The sequence below is a fragment of the Passer montanus genome, unplaced genomic scaffold (assembly GCF_014805655.1).
Source record: "Passer montanus isolate IOZ18808 unplaced genomic scaffold, ASM1480565v1 scaffold42, whole genome shotgun sequence".
In the NCBI taxonomy this organism is placed as follows: domain Eukaryota; kingdom Metazoa; phylum Chordata; class Aves; order Passeriformes; family Passeridae; genus Passer; species Passer montanus.
Window position 1 is genome coordinate 6,090,442 of NW_024369041.1, and position 19,026 is coordinate 6,109,467.

At 42.3% G+C, this 19,026-nt stretch overlaps 1 long non-coding RNA gene across 1 annotated transcript in view; it reads left to right on the plus strand.

The window, feature by feature from the left end:
• The first annotated feature begins 2,183 nt into the window (after positions 1-2,183).
• The window catches only part of LOC120507292, a 120,687-nt gene continuing 103,844 nt past the window's right edge, over positions 2,184-19,026 (plus strand). Inside the window, exon 1 of the long non-coding RNA XR_005628719.1 lies at positions 2,184-2,257. This is a non-coding gene — a long non-coding RNA (uncharacterized LOC120507292). The remainder of the gene's footprint in view (positions 2,258-19,026) is intronic.

Here is a 19,026-nt window from a genome sequence, read left to right on the forward strand (position 1 = left end):
ACAGATTTTGTTTAAAAACCACATAGTGCTCAGGTAAAACCCTACACAGACATTGCCTTGGGTTAAATCCCCAAGGAACTATACTGTATCCTATACAAGAGGGGATGGGCCCAATAAATGGGAACAAACTGGGAGCTGTTGATGTTGGTATCTGGGGCTGCTGCGGGGCTGGTCCAGGGTAGGGAGCTGCATCCTCAGAGCTCTACTTGGAATGGGTTTTAGGCTCTGTTTCCATTGAAAAAGTATCTAGAAACCCAGGAGAACATGGGTGAGTCTTGGGCTTTATCTGTGGATCAAGACTACAGTTTTGTTATTTTTGGCTCTGGAACAGTGAGCAGCCAACAGAGGAAAACCAATTTCCAGGGCTTTTCCAGCTCTCTGGTTATTGGCATTTTCTATTGATGTTACCAAGCAACCTGCTTGAAAACCTGACGGGTTTCTCCTGGAAATTTAGAAGTAAGGATTCATCCTTGCTGCTGTGTTTTGGGAACAGGGGAAAAATAGATTCAGCAAAGCCAATAGTTTCCACAAAATGTTTTTGCTTCAGGTAAGTATTCCTTCTGACAAAATTGAGTTTGTTGTAGGATGATCTGCCCTGCTCTGTCTTTGGGTTGGCCAGAGTTTCTTTTCTGGCAAATGAGATCACTGTTTACTTTTGACTGCTAATACATACCAGCTGAAGAAGGGGGATTTTTACCAATTCAAATTTGTCTTGGTCTTGCTCTTAAAAGGATGAACTATAAATAAAATTAATTAAGATGATTAAAAAAAGACTTAATTTAAAATATTGAGGTGAAATCATAAGACATACTAAAGCTAGGACCCAGTGATATTTGGGCCCTAGGGACAGACTTTTTTGGTAGGTAAAGAAAAATGTTCTTCAACTGCCCCCACTTGAAGTTTGATGTATTCCAGAGGGTAAAATAAATGTATCACTCCAGTAAAATACTGGACTCTTGTAGAGATATATGGAAATATCTTCCATACCTGGAATGATGATGAATACCATCAAGGCCTAGATGTAGCATCATTTCACGCTCTTTTGTGAGCTGAGAGCCAGAACAGAGCTGCTTTTTGTGTGGGTTGGGCTGGGGCTCAGAAAGAGCTCTTGTGCTGCACTTTGCTGGTTTGAAGTGAGGCTCCTGTTAGAGTCAGTGTGGCCCCATCAGGAAATACATGAGAGGTGGTTCCTTTGCTCACCACTGTTTTGTGACCTTTCCTCTGGATGTACAGCTGCATTTCTCAATCTTGCTTTTACTAAAATGCAGATCAAGTTTTAAAACCGTTGTAAGTTTAAATATAAATAAAATATATATTTAAAAAAATGATATCTTGAAACACCTCAGCAAAGTGCTTTGCATTGGCTGCTGCTGAGAGCTGAAACCTGAGAGAGGAATGGATCATTAAAAGTGTTGCAAGTTTAAATATACATAAAATAGATATTTAAAAAATGATATCTTGAAACACCTCAGCAAAGTGCTTTGCATTGGCTGCTGGTGAGAGCTGAAACCTGAGAGAGGAATGGATGCCTTTGACAATGGATGCCTTTGAGCGCAGTGGCTGCTGTGCAGTGGGGCTGGAGAGGTCTGGGCTGAACCTGGGTGTTTTGAGTTCTTTTGCAAACTGATGTACAAAGGAGAAAGCTTATCCTCTAGTCTTGAGGCCATGGGGAACAGCATCAACACCCTAGTGTGCTTTGTTTCAGAGCTGCTAGGTCACTGTGCAGGGGGATGCAGACTCTTTTGCAAACTGATGTAGAAAGGAGAAAGCTGTCCTCTGGCCTTGAGGCCATGGGGAGCAGCATCAACACCCTAGTGTGCTTTGTTTCAGAGCTGCCAGGTCACTGCGCAGGGGGATGCAGGTCAAAGAATTGAAGAAGAGAGAATTCTAGTTTAAACAAAATAAGAGTTCTGAGTTCTTCATGAATGTCAATAAATGCTGGAATAGGAGAATGGTGTAGGCACAGAGTTTGTGGTGATTGGGAGTGGGGCTGAGGCCGAGCCTCATCCCTAATTGGCCACAGCTGTGAGAAGCAGGTGACTGATATTGAAATTAATGAGCCATGGAGTGCCCAGGGCACTGACCAATCACACAGGAGCAGAGGGCACACAGGTGCAGTGCATCAACGTGAGGGGATAAAGGGTTGGGCTAAAGAACCTGAAGGGCAGATGCTTCCAGTCTTCTGAAGAGGAATGGTGTCACTCCGTGTGGGTTGAAGCCTTTGTGGTCATCTCAGTTGGGACAAAACACTACAGAGGTACTGTTTCAGTTCTCTTAAGAGATGTTTTTAATCTTCGTTCAGAAGGAAAAATGCTAAATAAGTAATTTCCCTGTTATGCTCGGTGGAGAAAAACATGTCAGTGAGTGCATCTAGTAACCGAGTCATGGGTGAACAGCAGTGGAAGGTGCCCTGGCACATCCAGGGATAATTTTCAGCTCAGCAGTTCTGATATTTGGCAGGTCAGTTTGAAGGGTCCTGTTCCTCTTATTTTCAGCTGCCTACCTAGCTTTGGGTATTGTTGGAAATAATCAAAATCTTCGCCTTTGATGTGTTGTGTGATAGCTCTGTAGAAGAGCTGTTCTGGCTGGTCCTGACAGTAACAACTTGTTTTCTGCGAGGGAAAATATTGTGTGGAAGTTAATCTAGTTTCTCTGAAGTCATAGTGTCCTGTCTGGTGTGGCATTTACATTCTTTGAACAGAGAGAGACATAATTCTCTCTCTCTCAGGTTTTTTACTGGAGAAGCACAGAGGGAAAAAAAAATTTATGTCTGCTTGCTGCTCCTTGTGTTTTGGAATGTGGAATGTGTTGGAAAATTGTTTACCTGAAGGAATTTGGTAATTGGATTCTGGTGGAGGTAGTTTATGTTAATTAGCCTATCAGGTCCAAGCTGTGTGGACTGTTGGTCTGCAGACAGTCATGAGTTGTTCAGTTAGTAGTAGGTATGGTTTAGTGTAGCATCTCTCCTTATTATAGTTGTAATGTAATATAGTATAATTTTAATAAAGAAAATGTTCAACATTCCAAAGCCTTGGAGTCAGATGCAAATAATTCCCTGCATTGAGGGTGCCCTGTTTTTACTGTAGTCTGGTTTGCTTATAGCTCCAGCCTTCTCCTGGCCAAGCAGCCACTTTAACCTTTGTGGCTAAGGGGCACTGCCAGCATTCCCTGCCCAATACCTGGGATGTGACACATTATAAAAAGATCCCTTCGCTCTGTCATATGCTGTAACGGCCTGTTGGAAAAGATAAGATTCATTCCAGTTGCTTTAGCATCAATCCTGATTGAGCTCTTTTAATTCCAAAGTGGATTGTTTTAGCTAATCACTCCTTTTTATTTCTCACATAAATGTTTCTAGTAGCTTTTGAAGCTATTTTTAATTCAGTCTTCTGAAGTTGGTTACAAGCAGCTAGCAATCCTGGTCAAGCCCTTTTAAATAAATGAGTTAGAAAAGCATTTACTGTGCTCCATTGATGTTGAATTACTGTTTAAATAGAGCAAATTAGATCCAAGACTTAATCTCTCATCAGTATCCTCCCATGTGACAGTGTCAACTCAGGATTGCTTTAGTCATTGCAAGTTCAATAACAAGTATGTTTGGCAAGAAGGGCTCCATTTCTTTGACAGAAGAGTTCAGAGCCTTGGGTTCACTTTATGAGTTGGTCCATTTGCATATTAAATTGGTTTTCTTGGTAATTCTAAGCCCCAAGGAGAGGTGGTTTGGCTGCAATATCAGCACTCCTGACAGATGAGATGATTTGTCCCAACAAAATAAATGAGCCTTTAAAGTGTGTAGAGTTTCCTAAAGAATTAGGTGACATAAAATAAATTATGAGGTTCATTCAGAAAGGATTTTCCATAGAGTACACTTCAGTTTTCTCCCAAACTAAGTAGTAGCTCTCTTCTTCCTAGTCACTGGCTGTGTTTCTCAAATAGAAGACAGGAGTGTTGTGCCTTTGGTTAAATCTTTATGGACTTGTGGCTTTGCTGAAGTGAGGGGAGTTAAGAAAGCAGGCAGGTTGTATGCTCATCCTAATATGGTTTTAGACATGCTCTTACCTCCCATATTTTTAGAAGTGTTGTAGCTTGGGCAAGGCCCAGAAGACATAGGGGCAAAAATCTATCAGATAATTCACCCTGATGCATCATTTTCTGTGAATGTTACCAGATCTCTTCTGACATTCTGTGGGGAATTTCAGGTGATGGCCAGAAATAAACTGAGTATGAGTTCATGTATCGGAGCAGAAATTTCTGTAAATCAAGGAGATGAGTGTCTTGGTCACCCCAAGACAATGAGAAACCTCTAGGCAGATCCAATGACAGCTCCTTAGATCCTTCCTTCCATCATTTAATGACCAGCATCTATGCAGGAGGAAAGGAAGTGCAGCAGGATGGCTAGAAGCTTCGTCTTGAATACCTTCTACTGCAAAATGCCCCTCAAAATCCTGTGGTGAAAGAGCAAAAACCCCATTGGGATGTTTGTGCCCTGCATGGGAAACAGAAGAGATGAAGGATGTTGCTGATGCCATGGGCAGCTGCACAGCAGGGAATGTGTGAGGCAGATTCCTGTTTGATTCCCAGTTACCTACGCAATGGAGGCAAATAAAACCAGTTCAGTGTTTCTGCCAGTCCTTAATTCCACACCCCAGAGGGAAAATCTATTCTTGGGAACATGGGCAAGATGGTCTACCCAAACATCTGAGCATGTTCCTACAGAGGGGAGACCCAGCCAGTCTCCTGGAAGTGGGAAGTCCAACAGCCCAAACAGGGAGATGCTCTCTGAGAGGCCAAGCAGAGCAATCTGATACTCTGGTTACTCTATCAGACTGTAAACTGGGCCTTTTTAGGCACTAGTTATTCTCTATAAAATTGATTTTATTTTCTCCTTTCTATGGAAACAAATGCATGGGTCTCCACAAGCAATACAGTAGCACAGCAGAGATGTGTTCTGATAACAGCATCTGCCACAGCTTGCTGACATCTTGCCAGATGGATTTTCAAATTACTAAATAAAGTTGTGCCTTTTGGTTGTCCCACACAGGTGGGATCAGTCATTTCACTGAGAAATATTTCATTTCAGTTTCTAACCCATATAATACAAATTTATGTAACTGAACCAGGTGTTTGCAAAATATCTGTGTTGTGCTCAGGCTGAAGATAAAAAGAATTTAAAGTATTCTGGGATTGGAGAACTTCACAGTCACCGAACAAACAATTTGTTCACAGAAAACCTTTCTCAAGGCAGAATTCACTTACTAATTAGTGACAGAGCTCTTGTATAATTGTGCCCCTGTGAGAACAGTGTGGGTAATGAATTGATTGTGTGAGACTTTTTTGCCTTGATATATCATCTAATGGGTTTGCCCTGAAAGTTGTTGCCCTCAAGGACTGATGAAAAGCAGTACTGTTAGGCACTGAAATTTATAAACCAATTTACATTGTGGAAGGAATAACGGTTTTCCATTGAGTTAATGGTTAATTATCTGAGATCTCTTGTTCATTATTTCCTGTAACTGAATTGGTTTGTCACTTCTGTTAATTAATTAGACAAAAGAAAAAATATCATCAAGAGCTCTATTGCTCAAATTAGTGTCAGCTGTGGGTTTAGTGTGTGGTTTATTGCCCCATGAGCACATGCAAGGTCAGTGTGGGCTCACAAGCTGAGCCACTGGCAGCACTGAGGAAATAGGAAATAGACTTTTCAAACTTGGGCAGCTCAGGAACACCTGATTGTCTCCAGATGGAGAGAAGTCCTGTTCCTTTAGCACTGTGACCTTAAATACATCAGCACTGGGAAATGTCTTGGCAGTGACTGCACTTGGCTTTAAAGGGACTTATTTTGGGCTTGGGTGCCAGTGGTGATGTGAGGGTTGCCAAGGTTACCAAGAGCCTTCAGTGATGTGCACTGACATTCACACAGGAAGGAGGAAGCAAGAAGCTGAGTAAAGAAAACAATTTTGGAAAATGAACTTTCAAATATTTTTGGATGATGATTTTCTTACCTTTCTTCCCTGACACCTGAGAGCTCCATAAGAGTGATTTAGGAAACTATTTTCCCCAGGACACAGTAAGCTGTGTACACCTCTTTCTCCCCACTAACTTTAAAGTTAGGAGGGATGTTTTGTTGAGAAAAAAAACCTGGTAGAATACAGATCAGACATTGCTTAATTTTTTTTTTCTAGTCTGCAGAAAACATCTTTTTTTTTAACCTTTGTTTCCTTGAGTGATAAGGATGTAGAGCATGAGACAGAGATGTGGGAACCTATCCCCACTTCCTCTCTTCACCCAACCTCAGATTGTTCCTCCTTTGCCTCTAAAACCTGCTGGAAGGAGCCCCAGGGGGCAGTGGGGAAAGATGGGCTTGTCTGGGCTCTGATCCATTTCATTTGGGCTATAAAACTGTCTGGTAGTGTTAAGTGAATTCACTATTTTCCTTTTGGAAAGGAGGGGGAGCTGAGCTGGCTTGGTGCCTGTCTGTTTTGTGCAGCTGTGATGTAAAGGCTCTGGAGGGATGGCAGCAAGGCTGCTACTCTAGATCCCTATGGACTACCTAATTCCAGCCAATTTTATAGGCCATGATGCTAAAAAAGGAGGCAGACACTTGCAGTCTCTCTTTTTCCACAGCCTTCACAGTGTGTCTAACCCTGCTCCTGAATGGTAATGGTGACATCTCTGTAATGTATGGAAACAGCAGGGGCGGTCAGTGCCAGGCAGCCTGGGAGGGTCTGCTGGCAAGGCTTATGTATAAACAGTATCCTGGGGTTTGGGGGAGCTCCTAGAGCCTCCTGATTTTCAGCTTCATTTCTCTGCCTGACAGTTTGTGTAATGCTTACAGTAAATAACAGTTGATTTACTTTTTTTTTTTTTTGTCTTTGGAAATAGGAATGTAAGGAAAAATAATAGGGTTCATCCCATTTTCTTAAGTGTTTGCTTTTTAATGAATGAGAGGATAAAATAGAAGCCCAGTCACCATTCTCAGTAAATAAGTACCACAGTGCTGTGAATAGTATGGTTGTAATCAGGCTCTGTACCCACCATTTACAGAAATGATGGGAAACAGGAAAGTTTGAGATGTTAACTAAAACATGGGAATACACAGCAGTGTTTAAGAAAGCAGATGGTAAAGCATGAATGGAAAATCCCACTGAATCAAGTAGCTTTTTTGTATGAGTATTCTGAAAAGAATACATGGCTTCTGTATTCAGAAATTGTCTCTAGAAGCCTTGTTCCAACTTGTAATTGGGTGCATTTTAGGTCTTTGAATAAACCTCAATGCTAGGACTCTGGATTATTCTCCTGAATACAAAATATATTAGGATATTTCACATTTAAAAAGAAGCCTCAGACTAAGCTTTTTATTGTCCCTCAAGTATTGCTACTGCTATTCATTGAGAAACCGTGGTGTTAAAATCATGCCAGTGAAATAATATCCTTTTTTTATTATTATTCTTTGATTCTGTTCAATTTTTTTTCCTTCATATTTACTTTTCTTCCTCCTGGTCTTGGTTCCACAGCTGTTTCAGGAGGGCTTGTAGTGATTTCAGGTATGGAAAGCACCAGCCTTGATCCTTAGCAAAGCATGTCAGGCTACTGTGAGCCTGGAAGTAAAAAATGCTCTTTTATCCCCTAGCAACTGGTGTCCCTTAGACTTGCTGAGGAGGAGATATCCAGGTAGTTTAATATCAGTAGCTGGATTTGTTATGAACTTGTGCAGCTGTGCTTTTCAGCAATTTTAGCTGTCCTGGAATCAAAACTCTGTTTGCCTTATTCCTAGTGACAGACGAGAGAGAGGAAAATGTCAATAGTGTGGTCCCTCCAATTGATTATCTAACTGGAGCTGAAACTGAGCTGGGGTGGGTGGCCAGGCCTTTAAATGAAAGCAGGGAGAGCCTTGCTGGTCTGGAGACATGCCTGAATTGGGAGTTAGGGACTGTCAATCTCTTCTCTAAACCAGGAGTGGGAATGGAGAGTGATCCACGATGAGCAGGTGGCAAAGGTGCTACAGGTACCGAACTGAGGAAGAGAGTTTGCTTTTTCTTGGCAGTGTAGGCTGATGAGGTGTTGTCATTCCTGGTACAATGTTGTTCAGGGAGAAGGTGGCCCAGGAGGCTCTGCTTCCTGAGACAGACAGGCAAGCTCAAAGTGAAGGTTTTCACCTGCATTGCTCAGGTGCTGCCTGCTCTTTCTGCTGCAGCAGGAGGCTGCCAGAGGGAATGGGCTTGGGACTTGGAAGAACTGTGTTAAGGGCTGTACTGGGTTTGCATGGTCTGGTTTGGTACCACAACCTACCTCTCCTAAACCCCTTCTGGCTGGCTCTGATACCCTGGCCATCCTGTAGGTGCCATGTGATGGCACTCAAGATGGTCTGCTCCATAACCTTGCCTGCTACTGCAGTCAGGCTGCTGGCCTGTAGTTTCCCAAATCCTCCTTCCCAGCCTTTTTGTGAATGGGTGTCACACTGGACACCTTCCAGTCATCTGGAACCTCACCAGTGAGCCAGGACTGCTGGTAAATGATGGAGAGTGACTTCCCAAGCTCATCTGCCAGCTTCCTCATCACCCTGGGGTGGATCCCCTCTGGTCCCATAGAGTCACAAGCATCTAAGTGGCTCAGCATTAAACTCCTGGCTGCACACTGCCCTCTTCCTTTCCCCATCAGCTGAGGTACTAGGAAGGTACAGCCTTCCCAAAACACCTACCACATATTCCCCCTTGAATATGTATCTTCCCCCAAAATTCAGAAGGTCAGGCTTGTGCTGACCCGTTTGTCTATTTCAGGATCCAAACTGTCTGGGCCTGGTAACAAACCTGCTACCCAAAGTCAGTCGAGAAATTAAGAACCATTTCAAAGAGGGACCTATGAAATTGTTTGTGAAGATATGAGCACACGTCTTCCCTCTGAATTCAAAATATCTTGCACCTAGTTTTTGAGATAAAAGACTTGACAACAGCAGTGACTGGTAAAATTAATCCAGAGTTCACACATGCCGAGAGTGTCAGATTTTCATTTTATGAATAATTCTGGCAACAAAAGCAACATTTTGAATTGTAACTGAAACACACATCTATTTTTAGGCACACATTAGCTGTCTATAAAATACCTTTTCTCTCTTCCCCTGGTAAGATAATGAATGCCTTAGGGCATTTTACATTTTGCTGGAAGCCAGATTGGTGTGGCAGTGGTTCAGGGACTTGCCGTGTGTTTTGCTCAGGGATATGCATAGCAGCTTTGTTTAGATTACAAATAAAGATACATTTTTCAGGTTATTATTGCATCTCATGACTTGTTAGCTGAGAACTGAGCTGTGATCTCTGCTTCCCTTTCTATCAGCACAGGGCTGCCAGCACTGAGTGCAGAGCAGCTCAGCCCAGCTGGAGAGGTTCGGTGCCTGACTCAGCTGCTGATGGCACAGCACTTCTTGAGCTGGAGCAACAGGGGCTGTCCGGGGACACCCATGCCTGGGGGTATTCCTGCCACTTCTCCCCTTCCTACCAGGGCATGCAAGCAGTGTCTCTGTGTGGGAAATGGATTTGTAGAGAGTTCTGCAAAATAGGTTTATATGCAATGATAGTGCCTTGTGTACTTTACTGTGCATGGCAAATGATGAACAAAGCCATCAAAGAAGTTTTTTCTCTCTGAGAGAGGGAGAAATGTGGGAAATGGATTTGTAGAGAGTTCTCAGAGGCTGACAGAAAGCCCACACAGTCTGCATCTGTGTGCAAACTTTGAGATAAGAAATGCTGACTTAGAAATGCCATGGAATAGGACAGACATTGTTGAGAGAGAAGTGGAGCTAAAAAAAAGTTTCAAAAGATGGCCTTGCAAATAAGACTAGATACTTTGGAGAAATAGAACTGTGAAAGATGCATTGTAGTAAGACCCATGGGGGGTAGTTTTAGATGATTGGCTTTAAGGCATCTACAACATGGTGTGGCAAAAAGCTGATAGGCTAAGGAATGCTTACAGTGTCTTGGAATTAGGAAATAGTTGGCTTCTGATTGTGATGGTGTCAATCATAACATCTCTATTCCCCATCTCTGGGTCAGAAAGGGGTATTGACCAACCCCTCTGTTCTGCAGAGCCAGCCCTGGGACTGCCTGTTGTATTCCCTCTGGAATGTAGCGAGGAGAGGCATTGCTGGCAGGGTGACACATCTCCCTTTCAGGCTGGGTTTCCTGGCTCTGCACTAGAGGAACAACAGTGTGAGAATGAGAACACCTCTTGGAGCCATGGGAGGCGTCCTTCTTCACTCACACATACTCCTCTCATCTTTCAAAGTCCCTGCTGGGAAGGAGTGCTCTCCTTTGAGCAAAGTTTTCCTTTTTACAGGTATCACACCATCAGCTGGTTGGCTCCTGGCTGTGATCTTTGTTACAGTATTTCTCAGGAGCAAAATCAATGCCCTGCCTGCCATTGTCAGAAGTTTAGTTGTTTGTCTCTGCAGCTCTCAAATTGAGCTGTCAGCACTAGCAGCCACACAGTCAGCCTCTTTGGGTGATTAGAGGAGCTGCTAGGAGATCAGAGCACCAGCAAACAGGACACTCTGATGTCATTTTAGAAGCAGGTACTGGCAGCAGAAATACAGAAATTCTGCCCGCCAGGGAGATGGGAATCCCAGTAAAGCAGAAATTCCAGAAATTGAGAACTGCTTTTTTTTTTTTTTTAATTGCCTCTAATATGTTGGACCTTCTAGCAGCAGTCATATAAATTATTTCCTGATAAGCTTTTGCCTCTGGCTGGCAGACAATATGTTAGTTTGAGGCTGCAGTAATGCAATGTAGTTTCTGGCTGCATTAAAATATGGGCATGGGAGAGCAGGTGTGCCTGCTAAAGGTGATGTTGGCATGCCACAGAGTAGAGTTTCTACCAGAGACAGATATCACTTTTGTTCAGACATCTGTGTGTGGCAATGGGTAATATCAAGAACTGTTATATTGTGGCTGGGCATCCCCAGTGTGGGGAATAAAGAGCCTTGACTCCGTGATTGCAGAATGCTGAATAAATGCCTTATTAAGCTATACTAAAAACTACACTACCTCTGTACTAAAGAAAAACCCAAGGCCTATGCCAGGCAGTCCAATACACACACTGTTGCAAACTGTTCTCCAGGGAAGCGTCTTCAGTGACAATCTAAAGTGTGCACTGGAGGATGATTGTCTTGCACCACACATAGAGAGAATTCAACCATGAGAATGCAATCATCTTTCTAATAATTAAAAGTATGTACCTGCTTTTGTGCTTGGTTATTCTGTTCTGGCCTGTGATCAAACTGTTCAGTATTAGGACATGAATATTGCCTCGTACCAGCAGTCACTTGCGTAAAATCTCGCCTCTGGAAGATGTACATCCCATTCTTCATTACCTTGTGTAATGAGCCAGGCCCATAACTTTCTGGGTAGTGTATGAAAATAACAGTGGGTTTGGAATGGGTTATTTGTGCTGTTGCTCGTTTTCTGTGACTGGGTGGCATTTGCAGAAGTGAAGACTTGAGACAGTCATCTCAGAAATTAAAAGCAAGACAACTTTTTGGTTGTTGTGAGATATTTATTGTTGGAAACGACTTGTGTTAAATCACTGTTACAATGGGAGTAACTAGACTTCTGGATGTCCCTTCCAACTTAAGTTTTCTTGTGATTAAAAAAAAAAAGTTATTCTGACTTCAAAAATCCTCACTAGCATGGCAGTCAGAGTTCTGTCAGACCACAACAACAATAGCAAATCAATTTGGGCTGCTCAGTACTCTGCAGCATTCCTAAATTTTACAGGACATACAAAAATCTTCTGAATAAGAAATTGTGTAGTAAAGTGTACAGATTCTGCAGAGGGACCTGGCAAAGCCCAGAAGGCTTGGGTTGAGCAACTCACTGCCTGTTGTGTCCAACCATGATGTTCTGATGGTCTTTAGGTGATTGAAAATGTATAATACCATTGTGCTTAAAATAAATGAAAAATTACGTAAGAAATGTTGCAGGGAATCTTAGCACAAGTTACAGAAGGTGGAATATGGCCCATTGAAGTGGGATTTGCTGTATGTTACAAGCTCCAGCTGACTCCACCAACTAAGTCTTGACCTTGAAAGAGTTATTACATCATTCAGTACCAGGAGATGCACAAATGGGCTTTCACCCTCTTTTGTCTCCTTGTTTTTGGTTGTTTTTTTGGCAGGGAGAGCAAGCTTCTGCTGAAGTGCTCAGTGTGTGCAGCAGCACTGAGCCAGGCTGAGCTGTAGGGCAGAATAATGGCACTCCAGAGAATTCTAAGTGAAAAGTTACATTTCAGGACATGCACCTTGCATTATTTGTATCCATCTCTCCAAGCCTGATACAGAGCGTGGCACAACTGAGAGTTCTGCTGAAAATTAGAATGTAATTGCCAACTTAAATTGATACTGGCTTGTATTATCAAGGAGCTGGGGATATACACAGATGAATCAGATGTATCTCATCACCTCACAAACAGGCATAACTTCCCACTTTTTTTCTTCAGCTGTTCTCAGGAAAATACATCTCTGAACAGGGGTTTGGTTTATGATCATTTTTCCCGAGTGCCTGCTGTTTGTGAATTGCATCTCTTGGAGAGTACCAAACAGAGGTTTGTTTACATTGAATTCAGGGAGGAATCCTGGGGCTGTGCAGTGTGTCCCATGGAGTGGTCCTGGATGGACATATCACCTTTGTATCCTGGGATAGGGTGAGGGGAAGCTGCTCCCTGGGTTTTGTCCCACTGCTCTGCCACGGATCCCACCTCTCGTTTGACTGAGGATCTCCCCTTGCTTTTGAAAGCTGGCAGTGAGGACAGCTTGAGGACAGCCTGGAAAAGGTGAAACTGTATTTCCTACAAAACACAGTGCTGTCACATGCAGGTTGTCCTCTGTACTTTGCCTAATCCTGTCCAGATTATTACAAACTCCTGCTGTAATCCCCTCATTTCCCTGGCCTCTTCCATCTGCTCCCAAGCCCCTGATTCCCTTCTGCACTCCCTTGGTGTGTGTGGAGCCCCACCAGCTCACTGGCTGTTGTGTTTTAGTCCAGTTTCTTGGAGCAAGGCCTGCTGCCTCTGTGCATGCCAATAAATCCTATTTGTTAGACCTTTTAACTTTCAATTTGGTGTATTTTTGTGCAGTGCAGACTGCATTACTCTGGGGGCTATTCTGGAACTTCTCTAGTTCACTTCTGCTTCAAGGCTGGTTTATTGTTGTGCTCAGGGCTCCCTCAAGTAGGGAACCTGTCCCTGCAGCATCCTTTTAGTGGGATGATAAACTTTGATAGCAGTTGATGAAGTTATAGGTGGGCTATAGTGCAAGAGCCTTCAAGAATTTTCTTTTTAAATAAGCTATTTTTAACTTAGCTGATGAAACTCATCTTTCTGCTGGCATTTTAAAGTCTAGCTTCATGGCCAAGTCCCATCTCTTAAATATAAGCAAGGACTGTAATGGATATCTGTAAATGTACAGGGATTTACCCTCAATGTTTCAGCTGCAGAATTTTTTGATTTGTTGTGGTTTTTTTTTTTCCAATTAAGTTTTAATTCCTTGCTCAATGTTTCAGCTGCAGAATTTTTTTGTTTTTTTTTTTTTTCCAATTAAGTTTTAATTCCTACATTTCTCTGTGGATAAAAAAAATTACAGTAAGAATTATTTCAGGATTCACCCCAGTTATTTTTAGACTTGATGTATTATAATTTTTTTAAACTTTTAAAATTAAAAATACAGAATCTTGACTGATTATGTTTGATTTGAAAACCAATGATATAATAGCACATGGAATTCCTAAATCTCCATCTGGAATGCCTAAATCCTCAGAGATGTCACATTTGATTGTTCAAATATGCTCTTGTTGATCTTGAGCAACAGTGGATTTTCCTACATGGTTTAAAAAAATATCAGATAAATCACAAGTGGGGAGTATGTTATCAGGAGTGAAAACTCACATTTTTCTATTTATAAATAGTATTAATTCTGTTATTTTACAGCAATGACTGTAGCTGCTGTCCTTCACAGTGTGATGTTTGCTTACTAGTGAAATCAGGATGTTCAGGAAAGCACAGAGGTAATGATGGGACTGAAAACCTAAATATATATGCCCAGCTGTTGTTTGCTTTAGTTTGTGGAATGGAAACTTTGTGGCATGTCATGGGTTGTTGATAGGCACAAAATCTCTGCTATCATTGGGGTCACACCCTTTTGGGCTCTTCTTTTTTGGGAACAGACCTTTGATATCCCCCTTTTCAGGCAGGGGGCTGGGGGTGTGTTTTGGGTGTCTTGTAGTGGTGTGCACTCAAATGTAGTGATCTGTCACCTCACATGGCATTGTAAATCCCACCTTAGGTTCCAACACCTTAATTAATTTTTGGATTTACTGGTGCCTGCACTCAGAATGAGGTGGTAAAGCAGAATGAATGTGTCATTCCACTAGAGCACCCTGGTCAGAATTGCCTCTTTTACAGGGAAATCCAAGATAACTATCTCAGTAATTAAATGTGCTCCTGCTTTCTTAATAGCTGCAAACCAGCCAGTTTGCTGTTGTAATTGCTGAGCAGCATTTAAGAATGCTCTGTTATCACCTGATGTGCATCTTCAGGAGACTTATATTAGGAAGGAAAACAAAAAGCAAATTACTGTTTAACCATGATAAATACAAGTCTTAGAAATTAAGGATGTGGTTGTCTTAGAACAGTTTCCTAGAAAATTAAAGCAAAACTCCAGAAATATTAATGCCAAATACACAATGCTCCAAAGAAGATTCAGCAGTAGGAAGAATTATTTTAATAGACTTACTTTTCCTCTCATTTTACTCCTTTCTGTGGTCACTTACTGGTATCAAAACAGGTCACCTCCATCCATAAATACAGTTTCATTTTTCTGAGGTGCAGACAATTGCATTTCTTTCCAAGATAACCAGGATAGTTTGCCAGTATGACTCTTTTTTGAGTTCTCTTTTCCAGTACAGACTTTATTGCATTGGCTGCTCCTGATTTTTAAGTGAAAACAAAGATGCTGCTGACTGTGGGTTGTCATATTGTCATTGCTGTATGCTGCAATACATTTAATTGTGTAGTACAACAAAGTGTTGATCTGTTCTTACATAGTCATTTTAGGCAGTAAATATTCCTTCTAGCCTGATAAATACTACTTCTTCTGCCTGATTGGTGTTTCCTCTCAAGATCCTGTCTCTGCTTTCTGTGACTGAACAGCAAAGCCTTGTTGATAATTTCTTTTGTCATTTTTGCCCTGATTCTTTCAGTTTCGAGTCACAATAGTCTCTGTTAATATATGTGTAGATCATTTTCTCAGCAGGCTGATTCCTTTTTCTTCCTTCTCTCATGTCAAGTATTATGTTTTCCCATTAATAAGTCTCTTATCCTGTGATATTTTGTTAATTACTTTTAGGTAGCCTCTCAGTTGTTTTTGTGGTTTGCTTGTTTTGTTTTTGTTTTTAAAAGCTTCAAATATGAAAGGTATAATTCTGCTCCTGGTGATGCTTTCACATATTTTTCCTTTGCCTATTATGGTGGCACAAACCCTGAGCCTTCAGCATTTGTACTGCTAAAATGTGTGGTTTCTTCATATGGGTCTAAATGCAGATTGTACATAAGAGTTACACTATAGATAGATAAGGCATAAAAACAAGGCAGACAGGGAAAACCCTGTGAGGGAGCATAAAAAAACACCCTCACTTCCCTGAAAGACAAGGGAAGGGGAAATCTGCCAGGAAAACCAGAGACTAAGTAGATGATTGTGGTACAAATCCAAACCAAGCTGATAAAAGGCCAGACCACCCTGTCAATGATTTCTCTTCTTTTGTTCACTGTGGAGGAGTTTGAGGATAGCTTCTGTTCCAGACCCTTTCTTTAGGATGAGGACTCCTGATGGAAATGTGTAGAAATAAATGGTGGCTCTTCCCATAGAAAGGCCATCAGTAGGAAGAGTGGCCTGTGGTGAGATGTGTGTTGTACAGTGTGTCCCAGGGGACACAAAAGCAGCAGGGAGGTGGCAGGTTCCACTGCAGATACTGCATTTTTCAGCACAGGGAAAGTGAAGGCTGACTGAGGGGCTACATAAAAAATCCATATGATCATATGGTCATGCTGATCATATGAGTGAGAAGTTACAGGTGAAATGCAGAAAAATACAATATGAGGTACATGGGGGTGGGAGGAGGAGGAGTAACCCTGAGCTCCTCTTTCAGCTGAGCATTATATCTCAGGAGCAAGATTTGGGGTAAGAAAAATTACCTGAATTCTCCATAGGCTTCAGGAAAAAAAACTGGCTCTGCTTGGGTTTAGAAAGAGAATGAAAATAAACCAGAAAACATCATTATGATGGTGCTTCTGCATCTTGAATATTGCATGTAGCTCTGGCCCCATCTTCATAAAGCTGCAACAGAATTGGAAAAGGCTCATAAAAGTGCAGCCTGAATGATCAAATGTACTGAACAGGGTCCATAAAGGAAACAAATGGGACTCTCTCTCCTGAACAAATGCCTGAACAGGTCTAGGAAACTGGGAGGTGAAGATATCTTCCTGGTCAACATCCAGCAGGACCCAATGAAACTCAAGGGCTCTGGGTCAAAACAGAAAGGTTGATCTTCACTAAGCTGGTGGTAAAACTTTGGAAAACCACAAGATGATGTAGATTCCAGAAGTTTTCAATTGTATAAAACCCCAACAAACTAACTGGTTTTATTTATGGAAAATAAATTCTTTCACATATTAAATAGAAATACAGTGTGTGGTTCAGTATGTCCCTACCAATCCCTCTAGTCCTGCTGGAGGCTGGAAAAGTGCTTCAGGGCAGGGCTTGTTGGTTCTCCTCAGATTACCCTGTTTTCCCATGCTTCCCCATGCAGGTGCTCTTGGACATTGCAGTGCCAGGCAGTTGGGCTGGATTGGCCTTGTTCTTATTTATGTTATTTTGTGCCAGGGACAACATTTTGCCCTCCTGTATTTCATGATGTGTGCTTTGAGTGGTGTGTTTATTAAGCAGTGTTTTGCCATAATATGGAAGTGCATGTGACCATATATATATATTAATATATATATTTATGGCTTGAAATATATGAATGGGTTGAACTCCATGTGTCTCAAAAGACAGGAGGAGATGCCCTGGATTCTCTAAGCCACCTCCCACATGTGCTGTGGCTGCTGCAACTGGCCAAGCACCAAGTAAACTCTCCTGAAGGCAAGGAGAGGGTGATTAGTAAGGTTGCCTCACAAGAAGGTTTGTATTCCCGATTTTCATGAGTGTGCAGAAAAAAATGGAGATGGCAAAACTGTTTTTACAAGAAGAACATGAAGTAAAGGGAAAAGCTGGCAAATGCCTTGGCCTGAAGGGTGTGTGTGTCTGTGGTTGCTGTACAAGACAGAACAAAACACTGGGGGTGAGGTGTTGCTCTGAACTCTGGTGTTGTGGAGCCTTGACAGGTTCCAAATTGTGTTTCCCCTTTCTGAGTGCACTCGTCTCTTCCTGGCCCCTTCAGAGGGACTGCTGCAGTACAGATGGGCAGTAGATTTTGTCCTTGGAGAGGAATGCACTGGAAATGCAACTTGGAAACACCAGAGGAGATTGTGGCTGATGCCTTGGTAATCAGTGGGACGCCTGCCACTAAATGGGAGCAGTGACTGATCTGCTGTAATTAGGGTGGCACTGAGCCCCAGGCTTTGGCCCAGTCCCACGGCATGAGTGAAACCTGCTGGGAGGTGTCCTGTGGCTGGAGTGCCCTTCTGGGTGGTTATAGGCAGGGAGAGGCAAGGCAGGAGAGGTGACAGTGCATGGAAAAGAAGGGTTGGAATGTCTGGAGTTCACAGCTGAGAACCTCTGATTAAGAATCAAGGGATGACCAATGTGGATATAGGATAATCATATTTTTGTACAATGTTTTTCTCTTTGGACACACCGCTGGTTTGATTTGTAGACAAAGGTTATGTCCAGACTACAGCGGCTGCTGACTGCAGCACAGCTCACTCTTGGGTGATTCAGTTTGCTGAAGGTGCAACAGTATTACACAGTTCATACTTGATTGAGTGGCAGTGAGAAAACTTCATGCTTTTTCTGGGCTATTTTGTGAAAAAAACATTTAAAGACCCTGATAGCCTTGATTTCACTCCTTTTGCTGGAAGACTTTGGGAATCTCTTTATCAGCTGACCTTTTAGGAGCCCTAAGCCTGGCTGGACTAAGATGATAGCCTCAACCACCTGCTGGTGCAAATAACAGTCTCTGGAGCTGCACAGATGATCTGTTTACAACCTGGCTGTTGGTGAAGTTCACTGACACTGCAGCTCAGCTGTAAGGAAAAGCCCAGAGAGGATGCAAGTTGTAACCCTCGGTGATTTTGTTTTCACCTCTTGTGTGGCTTCTTTTCATCAGCTCACTTAAACGTTAAAAGAAGAGTTAATGCAAATGGCAACATCTCCCTTCATAAGAGAATCTGAGGTCAGCACAGCTGCTCCTGCTCTCCTGTCAGCTCCCAGGCTTTTCCTATTGGCAGCAGGCTATGACCACTGAGAGGGGGCCTTCTTGGAGGACCCCACAGGACAGACATGAAGATGCCATAACCTATCCATTAGATGATGTTTCAAAATTCATGGAAAGATCTGTTTGGATGCTGAGATCATTACACTGCTAATTTGAGAATGACATTGCAAGTAGAACCAGTGTTGAATCTCTAATTCCAGAAGATAATTGGATTTTTTTTCTTGAAGCATTTTGTGCTGTTACCAAAGGCTGGAAATATTTAGAATTATAGAATGGTCTGGGTTGTGAGGGATGTTTAAAGGTCATCTAGTCCATCCCAGTCCTGCAATGAGCAGGAAACCATATGCCAAAGTCAATAGTATGGATTTTATTTAACAGTAAATGAGAAACAGCGTCACCTTTATCTTGTCTCGAGCTCCCTTAGGTGCTGTAACTCACAGCCCAAAGTTCCAGTCAGGCACATTCAGGGAGGGGTGGGCTTTGGTGATCACAGCTTTTTATGCAGTTTTGCCATAATGGGCAAAAAGTCCTTCATAAGTGTTTAAGCCATACA